This window comes from Somniosus microcephalus, chromosome 32, assembly GCF_052327205.1.
Source record: "Somniosus microcephalus isolate GS21.2 chromosome 32, FLI_Smic_1.0, whole genome shotgun sequence".
In the NCBI taxonomy this organism is placed as follows: Eukaryota; Metazoa; Chordata; class Chondrichthyes; order Squaliformes; family Somniosidae; genus Somniosus; species Somniosus microcephalus.
In genome coordinates this window covers 26,402,977-26,422,206 of record NC_141018.1, presented here as the reverse complement: position 1 = coordinate 26,422,206, position 19,230 = coordinate 26,402,977, and the positions used below count along the sequence as shown (strand labels likewise).

The following is a 19,230-nucleotide window of genomic DNA, read 5'->3' as shown; positions in this document are numbered from 1 at the left end:
ATTATATCAACAGAACACGCTGGAAAAACTCAGCAGGCCAGGCAACATCCGTGGAGAGAGAAACAGAGTTAACGTTTCGGGTCGAAACCCTTCGTCAGGACTGAGAAAAAAAGCAGGAAATGAAACAGATTAAAAAGCAAGTTTGGGGGGCTGGGAAATGGGGGAGGGGATGAAAGAACAAAGGGGAGGTCTGAGAGGTGAAGAGACATTAAGAGATATTCAAGGCGAGACGAGATGGTAATAGGGCAGGTAAAGAGACATAAGCTGGCTATCCAGCTATCCAATAAACCATTCTTCATTACCACATCAAAATAACCCTCCGAAACCCTCTGCCTCAATGAGATGATTTTACTTTTCATTCCTCCCCCCCCACCCCCAGTTTAATTTTGCCCCACCTAAACCTTGGTTAAAAGAAAGACAGGCTTGTTTTATACAGCATCTCATTGTGACTCTCTGATACGTCGCAAAGCATTTCACGTACAACAGCGTGTATTTATATAGCGCCTTTTAACCTAGTAAAACGTCCCAAGGCGTTTTCCCTGCTGTGATAAGTGAAAGTACCGCCAAATGGTTTCATTCATGTGAACTGTTGAGATCTACTCCGCTCAGATCTGAGTCTGTGTCTGATTGTGTCATTCGCTGTGTGTTTTTTTATTTTTGAAGGGGGCAACATCCGACTGATGCTGTTTTTCCTCTGTTCCACCTTTTTTTTTTGTTTTTAACCTTAAGGCAAAGTCTGCCCGGTAACGTAAAAAATACGTGGTTTCGGTTTCGGCAATCGGTTAAACCAAAAAAAACCCCAAAAATCAAAATTGACCTTCGCAAGGAGTTGGTACCACACAAACTGTGATGGGCTCTCGTGGTGACGGAGCTAAAATGAGACTCTGGATATTTAAAAACGTTTTTGTTCAGAGCAGATGATGAAGTACAGGGTACTGCGGCTGCAGGTCCCAAGAGCAGCCATCTCAGCATTGTTGCCGAGGAACCATCGTCACTGTTTGTTTTATTATACCTTTGGGTGGCCTATTTGTGCCTGATTTTCAAATAGTTCAAATAACAATGGGGCCGTGGACATATCTGTATTGTACACAGGTGATCTCTTCCATTGATATTGGTGTTTCAATTTCAAAAAACAGGTTCAAATTCAAGTTAATGTCAAGCCCTCTGTAATAGCCCAGTGCTTTGGTGCTTGACTACAATGCCACAAATTGGCGTCCTGGGCTTTTGCTACGGCTGGGCCAGGCTTGCTAGTCCTCAGCTGGGCTGTAAGAGTGAGTGCCATCTTAAATAGTGGAGAAGCTACGGGCTGACTAGGCCTGGCTTACGTTGCTTGCGAACAAGCCTGTTCACTACCGACTGCAGCAAGGCCGCTAGTGTTTGAAGCTCAGAACCTTCCATTCTACTGACTGAACTTTCAGACAGGCCCTGGAAACAGACCCTGGCCTGGGACCCTGGAATCAGACCCTGGGCCTGGGGCCCTGGGATCAGAGCCTGGCCTGGGGCCCTAGGATCAGAGCCTGGGCCTGGGGCCCTGGGACCAGAGCCTGGCCTGGGGCCCTGGGATCAGAGCCTGGCCTGGGGCTCTGGAATCAGACCCTGACCTGGGGGACCCTGGGATCAGACCCTGAACCCTAGGCCAAAAACTGTACTCAAGTGACCAGTTTTGCAGAACCAGTTAAGCAGTGTCGACATTTTTTCCCATTCAGTTTCCCCAATATCTACTACATTGTGTTAGTTTGCATTCCTCACTGAACATAAGAAATAGGAGCAGGAGTCGGCCATCTGGCCCCGTGAGCCTGCTCCGCCATTCAATAAGATCAGGGCTGATCTTCTACCTCATCTCCACTTTCCTGCACTATCCCTGTATCCCTTGATTCCCTTAATATCCAAAAATCTATCGATCTCTGTCTTGAATATACTCAACGACTGAGCCTCCACAGCCCTCTGGGGTAGAAAATTCCAAAGATTCACCACCCTCTGAGTGAAGAAATTTCTCCTCATCTCAGTCCTAAATGGCCGACCCCTTATTCTGAGACTGTGACCCCTGGTTCTAGACTATCCAGCCAGGAGAAGCATCCTCCGTGCATCTACCCTGTCAAGCCCTGTAAGAATTTTATACATTTCAATGAGATCACCTCTCATTCTTCCAAATTCTAGAGAATATAGGCCTAGTCTACTCAATCTCTCCTCATAGGGCAATCCCCTCATCCCCAGGTGTTTCACTGGTATCAGTAACTTTAATATATCTGTGTGTGGCACAGTCCATTTAAGAGGCCACGGTGTAGCAGCAGTTAGCGAATTTCAATATTCAATAACCGCATGGAACCTACTGTTACAGTGTAAAAATAATTCTCCTCCTCTCCCCTCTGGTTCTTTTGCCAATTATCGTAAATCTGAGTCCTCTGGTTACTGACCCTCCTGCCAGTGGAAACAGTTTCTCCCTATTTACTCTATCAAAACCACTCATGATTTTGAAAACCTGAATTAAATCTCCCCTTAACCTTCTCTGCTCCAAGGAGAATAACTCCAGCTTCTCCAGTCTCTCCACGTAACTGAAGTGCCTCATCCCTGGTATCATCCTGGTAAATCTCCCCTTAACCTTCTCTGCTCCAAGGAGAACAACCCCAGCTTCTCCAGTCTCTCCACGTAACTGAAGTGCCTCATCCCTGGTATCATCCTGGTAAATCTCCTCCGCACCCTCTCCAAGGCCTTGACATCCTTCCGAAAGTGTGGTGCCCGGAACTGGACACAATACTCCAGCCGAGGCTTCTGTTCCCAAATAATTCTTTGCAACGTAAAATGTAGCAGAGGATCATGATGACAACCTGATTTCCCAGACACGGTGATGAAATGAAGCTCTGATAAAGTCCTACTACCCATAGTCCGAGTCAGGCACGGAACCCAAAGGTGTAATAATGCCCTTTTGAACACATTATCTTGTTCTGTTGTGTAAGTTATGTTGTTGCACCCTGTTCAATGTCTTTTTTTGTTGTCAAAAGAGTTGTGTACTACAGAGGTAAAATGCTTTGTAAGAACGATAAGAAAGTCAGACTAAAGAGAAAAGAAAGTCAAGATGACGGGATTATTCTGCATCTCCAAACATTTTTTCTTCTTTTACAACTAACCACAACCATACAAGGCAGGGCCTTATCATAGCTCCAGATGACCGCAAGTCATTCTCAAACTCTATGACGTTACCTAGCGACTCTAGCGGTCACGGGGGAGACATGTCCCGACCCGTAAGTTGCCCGTTTGCAGTGAAGGTGTCATTTGATGACGTCATGTGACGGACTGTCGCTGCGTTGCATGACGTGAGGTCACGTTTTTTTTTTGCGGTTGTGACGTGCGTTATCCGTATTGCCCATGGTACCGTTAGTGGTCGTTGTAAGTAAACTTGGAGTGCTGATTGGTCTATCTTAACCAGATCGTGACCTTTTGACCTTTGCTGTTTGTAGTGTGAGTTCCGTGTTGTGGTGCCATATTAAATGTGTGACATATTATTGAGAAAAAAAATAGATATACAGTTGGCTTTATTCCTGCAATTTCCTTGCTATTTCACTACTGGTCACGAGTATCTATGTGAGCAATTGATGCCTTTTTGATGTCTCCACTTTATTGATTATCTACCAAAATATTGAAGAAATTCAGGGACCTTTTTCACTTGATATATAGCCCAGTGCCTGTTGTTCATATGGTTCCAGTATTATTGCATATCATTCCATTACATCAAAATTATTTTGGAAAAAATGTGATACAAAATTGCCTGTATGCTTCTCTGCTGCAAAATCCCAGCACAGCCACATAAGGCCAGAAGAATTAGGAGCTGGAGTAGGCCATAAGGCCCCCCCCTCAAGCCTGCTCCGCCATTCAATAAGATCATGGCTGATCTTCGACCTCAACTCCACCTTCCCGACCAATCCCCATATCCCTCGAGTCCAAAAATCTATCGATCTCAGCCTTGAATATACTCAAAATCTGAGCATCCACAGCCCTTTGGGGCAGAGAATTCCAAAGATTCACAACCCTCGGAGTGAAGAAATTCCTCCTCATCGCAGTCTTAAATGGCCGACCCCTTATCCTGAGACTATGACCCCTAGTTCTAAACACTCCAGCCAGGGGGAAACAACCTCGCAGCATCGACCCTGTCAATCCCCCTCAGAATCTTATACCTTACCTCTCATTCTTCTAAACTCCAGAGAGTACAGGCCCAATCTACTCAATCTCTACTCATTCGATCGCTGGGAGTTTTCTGCTTGCTCCGTCTCAATTAAAAAGCAAAGCTAGGAAGTTACTGTAAATAAAAATAAATGCTAGCTCAGGCTTTGACATTAAAGCGGGGGGAATGCTAATGTACAATCGCTTAATACATTCACCTGGCATTCCTCTCCCCACTGTTTTCCTGGAGATGTAAGCCTGGTTAAAATGGCGGATTGAGGAACTTCAGGTGAACACGTTGTGGGGTGGGAATTCGGTTCAGTCCGTTTCCAGCCCGAGGCTCACCCGAAGCTGGGCCGCGGACCACATTGTCAGCGAGCTGCTCCGGCTGTGGGTAGCACAGAGGCAGCTCGCCGGTTCCGTGAGCATGCAGTTGGGTGGGGAGGGAGGGGGGTCGACGGGGGAGGGAGGACGCGATTGGGATGGGGCTGAGCGGGGACCGGCAATTATCTTCGGGACTGCTGTGGGGCACACCTGATCCTCCACATTCACCTAAGTATTTTTTTGTAAACTTTATAAAACTCATAAATCTGATCTCATGAGGAGTTAGCCTGTAAATTAATCGCTGCCCTTTCATACATAAGAACATAAGAAATAGGAGCAGGAGTAGGCCATTCGGCCCTTCGAGCCTGCTCCGCCATTCAATGAGATCATGGCTGATCTTCTGCCTCAACTCCATTCACCGGCCCTATCGCCATATCTCTTGATGTCCTTACTAGTCAGAAATCTAGCGACTTCTGTTTTGAATATACCCAATGACTGAGCCTCCACAGCCCTCTGGGGTAGAGAATTCCAAAGATTCACCACCCTCTGAGTGAAGAAATGTCTTCTCATCTCAGTCCTGAATGGCCTACGCTTTATCCTGGGGCTGTGGCCCCTGGTTCTAGACTCCCCAGCCAAGGGAAACATTCTCCCAGCATCCACCCTATCAAGCCCTGAAATAATTTTGTATGCTTCAATGAGATCCCCTCTCATTCTTCTGAAATCAAGAGAATACAGGCCTAGTTTACTCAATCTCTTCTCATACGACAGTCCCGCCATCCCAGGAATCAATCTCGTGAACCTTTGTTGCACTCCCTCTATGGCAAGTATATCCTTCCTTAGGTAAGGAGACCAAAATTGTACACAGTACTCCAGGTGTGGTCTCACCAAGGCCCTATATAGTTGGAGTAAGACTTCTTTACTCCTGTCCTCAAATCCTCTTGTAATGAAGGCCAGCATACCATTTGCCTTCGTCACAAGTTCCATCTCCTGGCGCTCCCGTCCATCCAAACTCCTACCGAGGTAAAAGACAGCTGCAACAGGAAGGTAATAGAGCTAAACACACAGAAACAAAACCAATTAAGACAGGAAAGTCATTGACCATTTCGAGACTTTGAACCTTCTCACAAATACGGAAAGACGTCATTAATTTCTGGCTCCCTCCCTTTTCTATTCAGTGGTGATCGAAATTAAATTGACAAAGATCTCTGGCTCAAAACGTATGAAGTTATTCAAACGCCTGCTGAAAACATTTTACAGTTTTCTATATTTATTCCTAAATACTCCAATAAATTAACGTTAGTGGACATTACGAATTGATTTCTCCAGCTGAATGATACTGTAACTTAAGCATCTGACAGGAAATGTCTTCTCATCTCGGTCCTGAACGGCCAACCCTTTATCCTGAGGCTGTGGCCCCTGGTTCTAGACTCCCCGGCCAAGGGAAACATTCTCCCAGCATCCACCCTATCAAGCCCTGTAATAATTGTGTATGCTTCAATGAGATCCCCTCTCATTCTTCTGAATTCAAGAGAATACAGACCTAGTTTACTCAATCTCTTCTCATACGACAGTCCCGCCATCCCAGGAACCAGTCTTCACGGAGGATAAAAATCAGTCCCAATTTATTTTTGCCGTCAATGCTTTAACCCAAGACATTGCCCCTCTTCTGTCGTATGGTAGCAGCAAAGCAAATCAAATGTGAATATCTGAGTTGGATATCCAGGCCAAAGCTTCCGGTGTAACAGCGCGGATACCTTGTAGGCTGCCTGTGAATTTCCTCTGAGGGCAGTGCTCAATGATGTGCTCCAGGGTCTGATTAGGAGCTCCACAGCCGCATGATGGGGATGCTTTAATCTTCCATCTATGGAGAAGGTGGCAGCATCCACCAATCCAATTCAATTCAATTCAATTTTATTTGCCATATGTACTAGTACAATGGAATGCTTACTCCCCGTCGGGACACGTCAGCTATTATTACAGCGCCGTGTTCAGAAAGTCAATTCTTTGGCATCCCGTGGCAGTGGGAGCACGATGTCCCTCAGCCGCTCCGTCCCCCTCGTCACCGCAGCCTCCTCCTCACTGTTGCCGGCTCGGCTCCACGTGTGGTGGCCTGCTTCTCCCGCACCATGGCCGGTTCCGAGGCGGTTTGGCGGTTGCCCGCTGTTTGCCTCTCAAAAGACCCTCCTCGCGATTACCCCCTTTTGTGCCATATTAAAGTGTGTGCAATGCGCTGCGCTCCCCTCTGAAAACCATTCTGGTAGCCTCCTCTCCTCAATCCCGAATCGATGTTAACACGGTCCTCAGCTTAGCGAGCGAGCCGACCCACAAGAAAAACGAGTGCAAGGCAGCAGGGCCTCATGAGTCAGTGGGCTCAGGGCTGCATACTGTAAGGCAATTTTATGTCACCTCATCTATTGACCTCACCGAGCTCTGTGCTGATCATTAAAAGCAAATGAAAAGGGTCCTCCGATGGATATTGCTGTTGCTGTGGGGTTGCCACTTGTGATTGTGTTTTATTTCTGGTATCGGAAAGAGCTACAGTGTTTGCGTTCAATGGAACCTAAATTCAGCATGATTGTTCTTTCTATCCCAGCATGCACCAGTGCCAGCATTTGAATCACTTAATTTGTTCTTTTGTTTTACTTTAAAATTTGTTTTTTGGTGAAAATTCCTAATTTAACAAGCTTGGTTGTACAGTACCCGTAACCTCAGATGCAGTGCATCTTTCAGACGTAGTGACTGGATGGATTGTTAAACTTGATGTTATTCCGTGGCAGAGCTAGGCCAAGTTACAGTTGAATGTGCTGTCCCTTTAACGCTTGACCATTCCACACCCCTGCCATGTAGCCACACATTCGAATTCACTCCAGAGAACCATACACGCACGAAATACACTTCAATATCAAAATATTCCCCAGCTCTTTTAGCTTTAATTAAAAACATCCTAAGATGGACATCCTATGCTCGGAAGAGGGAGCAGAGACTCATGTAGGCTTTGTGCTACTTCAACCTGGTAAAGTTTGAGGAACACCGCTACTTTTCTTCGGCCGCTTAAGTACCCAGTGTCATGAATCTTATCATGACTCGTGAAGTAACACTGGGCGGCCAGCTGGTGGCGCCGTCCAAGGAGTATAAATACTCGGGCGTGGGCCCAGCTTGCTCAGGATGTTTCTGTAACCAGGAACTAGTGATGTAACTAGAATCTCATTGTTGTGAAACAGTTGATTAAAGCCTTGTTTTATACTCACACCAAGGGCTCAGTAGTCTTTTTACATGACCCAGTATTTTGTGCGTTGAGCCCCACAGAGCGGGAGGATCCCAGCTTCGGTCTCTGGCGAGTTAGCCGATTTCAGCCGGGTTTGGGGGAAAAAAACGAGCTCCCCAGTGGGCCCCGGTGCCCCCTGCCCCCCGAACGAGGGAGTTGGGAGGGAAGAAAAAGTCATCCGGGGTTCCTGCTTCGGATCGCTGCCCAATGGTCCCTGCTGGAATGCGGGCGTCAGCTGGTCTTGCCCTCCAAAAACAAATAGCCCGACGGCGCTCATTGTCTAGGATCATACCTGAGGAATGAGGAGAGACCTGAAAGAGGTGGGAGAAGGAAAACGTACTGCTAGAATACACTCAGCCCAGCAGTGTTTCATGATGGGTATCTGCACCCATGAGGGTGAATGGAATGTACTCATGTTCCTTGTAATTTATCCATCCTAATCACGTGTGGAGATATTTATAATACCAGACTGCTAGCCAGGACACATCCTCCTAGTGCCAGGATAGCTCAAAAGGTTAAACACTAAGCTTACAGCAAGAAGGTCACGACAGCTGGGTTTCTTCGCTTGGATCGGTTTTGGCCACGGGCGAGACAAAAGTCAATACATTTAATACAGAAGCATATTCCACGAGAGGTCTAGAAATTAGAAGAGGGAAGGTGAGAAGAGAGTTTAAGAACATAAGAAATAGGAGCAGGAGTAGGCCATTCGGCCCCTCGAGCCTGCTCCGCCATTCAATGAGATCATGGCTGACCACCTGCCTCAGCTCCATTCACCGGCCCTATTGCCATATCAAATTTAAGTGTGGTGAATGTGTGCCAAGGTGTGGTGGGGGGGGTGGGGGTGGCAGTGGTGATTGTCTCAGCAAATTCAAGAGGGAGTTGGATAAATACCTGGAGAATAGTTGGATAGAGGGATATAAGAGGTCATAGTCATAGCGTCATAACAGCACAGAAGGAGGCCATTCGGCCCATCGAGTCCGTGCCGGCTCTCTGCAGAGCAATCCAGTCAGTCCCATTCCCCCGCTCTATCCCCGTAGCCCTGCAAGTTTATTTCCCTCAAGTGCCTATCCAGTCTCCCCTTGAAAACATTGAGTGGCTCCTTCCACCACTTCCGTCGGCAGCGAGTTCCAGGTCCTCACCACTCGCTGCGTAAAAAGGTTTTTCCTCACGTCCCCCCTGTATCTCTTGCCCAAAACCTTAAATCTGTGTCCCCTAGTCCTTGTACCATCAACTAGTGGGAACAGCCTTTCTCCGTCTAGCCTATCCAAACCTGTCCTAATCTTGTACACCTCGATCAAATCACCCCGCAACCTCCTTTACTCCAATGAAAACAAATCCAGCTTCTCCAACCTGTCCTTGTAGCTAAGATCCCCCATCCCCGGAACCATTCTGGTATGGTGGGATATGAGATTTCCTAGACACTGGGACCAGAAAGCCGGATAGCAGTGGTCATTTCTGGTCCTGTACATTCCTATGTCCATATGTCTCCTTCTACACTTCTCCATTCTGCAGCGATCCCATCATTAGCTGCATGGACACATTAGCATTCAAATCAAGTTGATGTTTCAATCCCCTTTTCACCTGTTTTACAACATTTGAACGCACTGTGTTCCCTTCTATATTGACATTTTTTGCAATTCCGTTTCATCTCATTCAGATAACTTTTCTCTACATCCCTTCTGTTTTTGCGATCCATTTTAATGACCAAATACCCATTTAATACCTGAAATGCGATTCGCAGATTCGCTAAACTGGTAAGAACACATTGGCCCAGAAATTCGGGTCGGAGGCTTCCCGCGGGTGCAAGCCCCCGACCTGCACTTACCTAGCGCGCCGGACGTTGAGCTGTGGGCCCGCGTGGGATTCCGATCCTGGGCCTCCTCCAACTGCCGTCGCGCAGTGCTTGTGTATCCCAGGGGCGCAGTTAGTTCGAAGCATCCCCTGGGATCACGTGGGCCATGGAGAGCCAATGGTAGCAGGGAATGCTTCATTCATAAGTTTGACAGGAAGAGCTGTCAAACCTATAAATACTATAAGCCCCAAAACATCACTAAAACTTCAAATAATTTTTTTTTAAATCACACTTTTAAAATAACTATAAATTACATGAAATAACTATTTTAAACAATAATTTAAATTTTTGAAAAAATTAATGACATATTCGAACGGGGCTAAAAATAAACTTACTTTTCTTTAAAGTATTTAAAAATAATAAACCTGTGGGAAAAATGATTTAATTTTAATTAATTCACCACTTACTTTGTTAAAAGCAGGCCTTGCGCCTGCTTTTTAAAAGTGTAACTGCTGGAGACTTACCCTCCCGGAGAAACCTGCAAAAAAAACAGAAGTTCGATGCGCACGCGCTGCCTCTCCGGCGCACGCGTTCCACCTGCGAACCCCTTCTTTCAGGGGAACGGAAGTGCCGGTTTCCTGCGCATGCGCAGTGCATGCACAAAACCGGTACTTTCGTTGGGCCTACGCGTGAGTACCCCGTGCGTACTCACGCGTTGGGACCCGAATTTCTGGGCCATTAATAAGAATATCATTACTCATATAAACTTGTATGAAAGGATAACCCAATTGGCAGCTCCATCCTTGCATGTCTCCATTGCTTCAGAAGTTTTGAATCATGTCCCTGCTTCATTGATGGCTTCTATTCACAGCTTAACGCTCACTTGATGGCAACACAGTTGAGTTCGGAAAAGCCCATTGATGACAAAAGTCTTGTTAGCTAATTAATAGATACTATTTATTCAAGACCAGTCATGTTACAGAGAGACAGAAATGGTAAACCAGCAGTGGGGAAAGTTTCCCTTTACAGAGGGTGAAGGGGAACGATGAGACGATGGAGACTTGAGGGTCAGATCTCCGCTCTTTAGACTATCGACACTTACCGTTTAATTATCTGTCATTCGGGCCAGCATAAATATCCTTAACCTCCCAATAAACTTTACCGCACTCCTGTCCATGTCCAGTATTGTCGGGTGGAAAACGAGGGGTAAGATGGGTGCCTGCAATCTGGTCTAACAGTGGTGAGCTCAGTTTAAACAATGCAAATGAAGGGCCCAGGAGCTGATTTTACACAATCGCACGCCCGCAGAGAGTCTTGCCCGCTGGCAGCGAAAATCGGGAAATTGGGCGTCCGCTTCCTGCGATTTTCTTTCCACCCACGGCCAGAGAATCGCAGCAAGCACTCCCTCAAATTCCCAATATCCTCTTCTGGCAGGTGAGGCTTCTTACCCGGGAGCACCATTTTGTAAAATCAGCCCGACAGTCTCGGGCTTAAAATGGTGGCTGAAGATTGGCTTTAAGAACATGAGAAACTCCAGAGTGAGAAAAGGCCATTCAGCCCATCGAACCCACTCTATCAGAGTCCGTGTATGATGGGTCAGTGGGAATATCGTATTTTGTTTCCACTGATATTTCTCCCTACGTGTGTTGGGCTTCTACATATTAATCTTTACAGCTATAAATCAGTACAATGCACAGCAAAAAGAGGAATGTGAAGCAATCGACACTGGAGTCAGTACTTACATCAAGAAAACTCATATTAATGTGCAGGCCCACATCCACATCATCAATCGCCCCATATTCCCTGCAGAAAGAAATATTTAAAATAAGTAAATCACAGCCCGTCTAAGGAGTAGCTGAGGCGAATCGCATAGATGCATTTAACAGGATGCTAGAAGGTTATGCTGATAGAGTTAGATGAAGAGGGGTGGGAAGAGGCTCATGTGGAACATAGGAACAGGAGTGGGCCTTTTAGCCCCTCGAGCCTGTTCCGCCATTCAATGAGATCATGGCCCTTCTGCGACCTAACTCCATATACCCGCCTTTGCCCCATTTCCCTTAATACCTATGGTTAACAAAAATCTATCAATCACATAATATTGACCCAGCATCAATTGCCGTTTGCGAAGGAGAGTTCCAAACTTCTACCACCTTTGTGTGTAGAAGTGTTTCCTAATTTCACCCCTGAAAGGTCTGACTCTAATTCTTCGACTATGGTCCCCTCGTCCTAGTCTCCCAAACCAGCAGAAATAGTTTCTCTCAAAGAAGTTAGCTGTCAACAAAGTAGGCTTGCAGTCACTTGTAAATACATTTAAGTGCCTGCTACTAATCCAATTGCAACATTCAAACTCAATTTCTGTAAAAACTATACAACGCAGTGTAGCAAATGGAACTGATGCGCTACAGAAACATAGAAACATAGAAGATAGGAGCAGGAGTAGGCCATTCGGCCCCTCGAGCCTGCTCCGCCATTTAATGAGATCATGGCTGATCATCCAAATTCAGTACCCTGTCCCTGCTTTCTCCCCATATCCCTTGATCCCTTTAGCCTTAAGAAATATATCTAACTCCTTCTTGAATATATTTAATGAATTGGCCTCAACTGCCCTGTGTGGTAGAGAATTCCACAGGTTCACCACTCTGGGTGAAGAAATTCCTCCTCATCTCTGTCCTAAATGGCTTACCCCTTATCTTTAGACTGTGACCCCTGGTTCTGGACTCCCTCACCATCAGAAACATCCTTCCTGCATCTAGTCTGTCTAGTCCTGTTAGAATTTTATAAGTTTCAATGAGATCCCCTCTCATTCTTCTAAACTCCAGCGAGTATAAGCCCAATCGACCCAATCTCTCCTCATACGTCATTCCTGCCATCCCAGGTATCAGCTGTTGTGACACTTGAGGTTGTGGTGAGGCCGGATTGCCGGGGTAGATTGGAGGAATCTCCATGTTGCGGCGGAGCTGGAAATGCTTGCTGCAACCATTGGGTGCAAAAAGGGAGGAAATTCCTCATACTCGTTTCACGGGAAAATCTTTCCCTTTACGGCACGCGTTCACCCAATCTTTATCTTAACGAGGCATTTAACACTGTTCTGAGAAAAGGCCTTGTATTCTGAGGGCCCAGTTAGGCCACATCTGACGTGAGGTCATCCATTTTAGGTAATTCTAGGGCCTAGCTTTGCCACTGAAGTGTTTATGATTGGTCACTGCCAATTGCTGTCTTCCTGTCGTATTAATTCATCTTTTTTCTCCTTTCTGTCCTTCTCTCTTTCTCTCTCTCTCTCTCAGGATGGAAGCACCGCCGCATTCAGTGATCCTTTGTCACAAGTGCAGTCTGAAAACTATGACTCTTTTTATTTTGCTGCATATCACTGTGGAGGAAAACAGATTTAGATTTCAAAAAAGGGGGAAAACACTTCGGGAGCGATTTTCGGGGGAAGAGAGGAAAAAAAAACGAGAGAAGGAAGTTGGATGGAAAACAAAACAAAAAAAAAAAACCTAAAACAAACAAACAAAAAAAAAATCACGACGAGAAAAAAAAAATCATATTCGCACTGGAACTGTGATAAGGACATTGAGACACACCATGACTGAGTTAATCCACAAGCACTGAATAACTGTTGTTCAGAGGATTAAATGGTAATTACTGACTTTAAAAAAAAAACCAAAGCCAGCTGGATAAGATTGTGTGCCTACAGCCAACACGACACATCCTTGCCTCTGAACCGGGCAGGATATTACAGATAAAGGGACATTTCTGAAGCTGGCACAGGGATTTAACAGTTCTACTACTGTAAAGATCACATCATTCCTTAGATGATTAGGGACCAAAGGACCAAACTTTTTTAAATCTTATCTTATAGTTGTAAGTAAGTCAAAAAAAAATAGATCATAACATTTCATGGTGATTTAGGGAAAAATACTTGCGTACAAGAAAAGGCTTCATAGGATTTAAGAGTTATTTTAGGAACACTTAAGTATTTTGGGAGGCGCTCAGACAGTGGAGAGACAATCGATTCTGCAAATATATGGGAGCGGAACATTCATTTTATATTACAGAAGACCTGGCTCATAAGCTATGTCCTTATGTACAGTAGCTGATGAAATACTGGAACTTTCACCGTAAGAGCACTAGAGGTTACTTGTAAAATATAGAAATGCTGTTGTTGCTGTCCCTAAGTATTTATTTAGTACTATAAATACTAAATCTGTTCATATTAGATCAGCCCAGTGATGACTAACGTTCTGTTTCTCAGGCAATGTAGTGGTTCTGTTGCTCTGGAGTGCTGTCTTTTTTTGTGAGCTCGTCGCGACCGAACTGCAGGAGGGGACACTCGCGCGCACGAGAATGTGTGCGAGCGAGGTCTTGTTTACAACGCCCACTCATAGGTAAGGTGCACTAACCACACAACGAAAGAGTAACAAAACTGGAGCTGCCGGCTTCAGTGGGGCAAAAGCAACAATGGTCTGTCCAAGGTGGCTGAGCACACGAACGTACACAGTTTAAGTAAGCAGTACTCCCTGTACAGTTCATTGGTTTTGCCTTTGTTTAAGATAATGGTTGACAGTACCGATGAATGGAACATTTCTGTGCTTTGCATGCATTGTTAGTACTAATGCATCCTGCCATTTTGGTACAGTTGTCCAAACATTGCCTTCAACCCTAGCCTTGTATAATTATCTTCCACACATTCACACTTTATGTTGTGATGCAGAGGCCGTCAGACTTGGCACCCATGTTCCATTTACATTTCTCACTAATTTTCCTTGCCTTCAGACTTCCCGAGGCTGCCACTCAACTTTTCTTCATTTACATATCAAACCCAACAACTTTTAATGATCATCTTGAGCACCAACTCTTAAAATCGTATGAATGTATCCTAAAAGAAAACCTCTTGAGATAAGAGGTTGGGGATGCTGAATTGGCCAACCTCAGCAGCTACACTATTTGCATTGTTTTTACTTAATCAGGAACTATGAAAGGGAGGCTCTGTAAATGTCAGTAGAGAAAGCGACTCAGATAATTGCTGTTCCTTTCTTGACCCCCATCTGAGCAATGCAGCAAAACCTGGTCGACGTTCAGGCTTGGGCTGATAAGTGGCAGGTAATATCCGCGCCACAGAAGTGCCAGGCAATGACTATCTCCAACAAGCGAGAGTCTAACCACCTCCCCTTGACATTCAACGGTATTACCATCGCCGAATCCCCCACCATCAACATCGTGGGGTCACCATTGACCAGAAACTTAACTGGACCAGCCACATAAATACTGTGGCTACAAGAACAGGTCAGGGGCTAGATATTCTGTGGCGAGTGTCTCACCTCCTGACTCCCCAAAGCCTTTCCACCATCTACAAGGCAAAAGTCAGGGGTGTGATGGAATACTCTCCACTTGCCTGGATGAATGCAGCTCCAACAACACTCAAGAAGCTCGACGCAATCCAGGACAAAGCAGCCCGCTTGATTGGCACCCCATCCACCACCTTAAACATTCACTCCCTCCACCACCGGCGTACCGTGGCTGCAGTGTGTACCATCTACAAGATGCACTGCAGCAACTCGCCAAGGCTTCTTCGGCAGCACCTCCCAAACCCGCGACCTCTTCCACCTAGAAGGACAAGGCCAGCAGGCGCATGGGAACACCACCACCTCCAAGTTCCCCTCCAAGTCACACACACCATCCTGACTTAGAAATATATCGGCCGTTCCTTCATCATCGCTGGGTCAAAATCCTGGAACTCCCTCCCCAACAGCACTGTGGGAGCACCTTCACTGTACGGACTGCAGCGATTCAAGAAGGCGGCTCACCACCACCTTCTCAAGGGGCAATTAGGAATGGGCAATAAATGCTGGCCTTGCCAGTGACGCCCACATCCCATATACGAATTTTAAAAAAATGGAGCCACCTTCCATCACTTACAAGCAATGACCAGTACTTAAAAGTATCAGGTCTCTAGCTCGGGGGATGAGATACATCCGGTGCCAACAGTTTGGGGAAGGGTGTGGATTGCTCCTGGTTTCAGACATTTCCATGATGGCGGACAGTGACGATGGAGATACACTGGTACAGGTAGTTGTACTTCTCTCGTTTCCTTTGCCGTCACCAAGCACTTTATGTCATGGGCAGGCGGCGAACTGACTAATGCCAGTGGAGTAATTTGAAACCAAACCTTTGACCTCCGGACAGTGGGGGGCGGGGGGGGATGGGACATGTGACCATCTCTGAACATTATTAACCACCTCATGCAAACAGTGATCAGAATGATCTTGAGTTCTTTTCAAAATGCTGGGCAGCGTTTGGCTGAGATTTGAGGAAATAATCTCATGGGGTCAAAATGGTGGGGACGAGGGGAATATCAGCAATGGTAGCTCCCATAGAGTCCATAGCCTTTTTTTTAAAGAACTGTTCCAAAGATTCAGTTGATCTTTTTCCCTTTCATTTTTTGAGAAACATCACTCTTGGAAAAATAGTGAAGAATTCCACGTTGCTCCTCCTACAAACTCACTGTGTGGATTCCCTGCCTCGGGTGAGCTCTTGTTCTGACTGGCAACTGGGAAAGTTAATTAAAAAAGCAGAAGAGCATCATGGTTGTACTGTCACCTGATTCAGAGTGATTAATGGCCTCACTCATCTGGTCTGTTGCCCAGCTTGATGTGCAGGGGGGGGGATTAATTTTCCAAGTTAATTCTACCACGGTGTGTGACATGAATCAGTCATTCATGAAAGAAAGACTTATGAAATAATACTGAGCGGCCTACGGGTGGCGCTGTCCAGGGAGAGTATAAATACTCGGGCACGGGCCCAGCTTGCGCAGGGCATTCTTAACAGGAACTAGTGAAGGACACAACTAGACCTCTATGTTGTAAAACAGTTGATTAAAGCTTTGTTTAACGCTTAGACCAAGTGCCTATTAGTTTTCTTACCTCAGTGTGGTTGTCCCCCACTGGTCACATGTATTAGGAGATCATGGGCTCGCTGCCTGTCATTTTTCACCCAGTAAGATTAATGGACAGAGGTTCCCAGTATGCAGAGCCGGTTCTCCAGCAGTCATGTGAAGAGTGAGAAAATTACCGTCAAAGGTCACATCGCCCTTGTCTTGCTGGTCTACATTGGCTCGTGATCCTCCCGACCCTTCAAATTTAAAATTCTCATCCATTGGATCTTTAGAAGTACAAGTCTTAACAATTCCAATCCACACGATTCTCCAAGAGGCTCCAAGGTCTGGTGGAAGATAGTCCAATCTGTTTCCAATATCAGACCCAAAACAGTGCAATTCCCTTCTCTTGAGAAAGACAGTCACATCCGACATCTCTGTGGACTAGCTGGAGTTATCAGGTACCAAGGGATATGGCGCAAAGGCGGGTAAATAGAGTTGAGGTAAAGATCGGCCATGATCTAATTGAATGGCAGAGTAGGCTCAGGGGGCTGAATGGCCTCCTCCTGTTCCGAATGCTCCTAAGTTCCTGAAAACTATATTTGTTGCTGCGATCCAAGACCTGATTCCTTCTCGTGCAGCAAGCAGCCCAATCAGCCAAATCGCAATCAAGTACAAGAACATCCAATATCGACTTCAAAAGCTTGATCTTGTGAGAATTTCTGGTGTTAATGACGAAGATACTTCTATTCTCCACGCCCTAAAGAAGAACCATCTGCTCCCAGCTTATACAACAGCAAAATACTGCGGATGCTGGAAATCTGAAATAACAACAGAAAAGGCTGGAAAAACTCAGCTGGCCAGGACAGCATCCATGGAGAGAGAAACAGAGTTAACGCTTCAGGTCGAAGACCCTTCGTCAGAACTGGAAAAAAGCAGGAAATGGAAAGCAAGTTTAGGGGCTGGGAAAGGGGGGAGGGGATGAAAGAACAAAAGGGAAGGTCTGTGATAGGATGGAAGGCAGGAGAGGTAAAGAGGCATTGAGAGATATTCAAGGCAAGAGGAGATGGTAATGGGACAGGTTAAGAAACAAAGGATGGCTCTAGATGGGGTGTGAATTGCGTTGGCAGAGTGAAGGACAGCTGCCCTGTGGGAGGGAAGAGAAACAAAAAGCTCCCAGCTTATCTTTGTCTCAACTGTCCTCAGCAAATGGTCTTGTTCCAACTGAGTGGGTGGCTGTAGACATGGTTATTCACTTGAAGTGATCAAAGTCATATTGCGATTGCTACGAACTAGTGTAGCCAACAGCCAATTATACCAACATTCAATAAAACTATAGTTATTGAGAAACTATGCAGGACCTCAAACACAGGAAACTGCCACCTGGTCACAAATTGAGTTTAAATCGGTCAAAGTTAGGCACTCTTAATGTGGTGATTGATAAATGAGTGATTCTCAATCACCAATTCAAATCCAAAGCAGAAACTCTCAGTATTTTTAGAGCGTTTGAGGTATGATGTCCCAAGCACAATGTGAAATTTGGCTTCATGCCGCATATCTGGTCAGCCAGTGGCTCAGTGCGGTAGCACCCTCGCCTCTGGGTCAGAAGGTTGTGGGTTCAAGTCCCACTCCAGAGACTTGAGCACTAAAATCTAGGCTGACGCTCCCAGTGCAGTACTGAGGGAGTGCTGCACTGTCAGAGGTGCTGTCTTTCGGATGAGACGTTAAACCGAGGCCCCGTCTGCTCTCTCAGGTGGACGTAACAGATCCCGTGGCACTATTTTGAAGAAGAGCAGGGGAGTTATCCCCGGTATCCTAGCCAATATTTATCCCTCAATCAACATAACAAAAACAGATGATCTGGTCTTTATCACATTGCTGTTTGTGGGAGCTTGCTGTGCACAAATTGGCTGCCACGTTTCCTACATTACAACAGTGACTACACTTCAAAAATACTTGATTGGCTGTAAAGCGCTTTGGGATCCTGAGGTCATGAAAGGCGCTATATAAATGCAATTCTTTCTTTTCAATTGCCTACACAACACCCTTAGAGAATCACACACCGGGTCACGAAAAAACGATCTTTCTTGTCTTATTGCAGCTCTTATGTAGGGGCGCCTCAGGGAAGTGTGCCGAGCCCCTCTGTGATTCTTATCCACGTTGGTTGCCTGTTAGATATCATCGGCAATGTTGTTCTCATTGCTGATGGCTCCAGCCTCGCTAGAACGGATACTCTCCCGTTTTGAATGATGAACAGGGACAAATCACTGCAAGCAAAATTGGGACAGTGCGTAGAAAAATGCACCAAGAACACAAAGGCAGTGAGTTTGTTGAGAGAGATTGACAGCGATGTTGCTCTCCTGCCTATACCCTGTGACAGTATCAACCACTCTTCAGTTACAAGCATTGTATTCACTGGCCTGGTCGTCACCTCTGAAATGTAGTACAGGAATCGAGAGAGGATGGCTGGAATAGTTCATAGAAGAATAGGAGTCCTCAAGAAGTCTCAGTCCTATTTGCCACCAGAAGCCAATGATGCTGCTTAGAAAACCTTTCTTTTGTTCCTGGACTTAACCAAAGTAAAAAGCCACATTATTACCTTCTCATACTAGAATCAGCATGGTACAAAACCAGTGAGATGTGCCCAAACTGTCAGCCCTCTACAAGATTAAAACTGGAGCAGCATCACAAGAGTTGCGAGCAGACCTCCCAATTTATGCCTGGAACACAAGAATTGCTGCTGTTGCATCTCAACATTTTGCATAAGCGTAGAAACATACGTAAATGTCGGACAGGAAATGACCAGCTGGCCCGTCCAGCTTG

The 19,230-nt window shown here is 45.9% G+C and overlaps 1 protein-coding gene across 1 annotated transcript in view; it reads left to right on the top strand.

The window, feature by feature from the left end:
- LOC147097350 (CUGBP Elav-like family member 4) overlaps nt 1–15,709 on the top strand; it is a 345,078-nt gene extending 329,369 nt beyond the window's left edge. The window contains exon 12 of the mRNA XM_085972256.1: nt 12,821–15,709. The gene's annotated coding sequence lies outside the window, so the exon portion shown is untranslated. The remainder of the gene's footprint in view (nt 1–12,820) is intronic.
- Nucleotides 15,710–19,230: the final 3,521 nt, after the last annotated feature.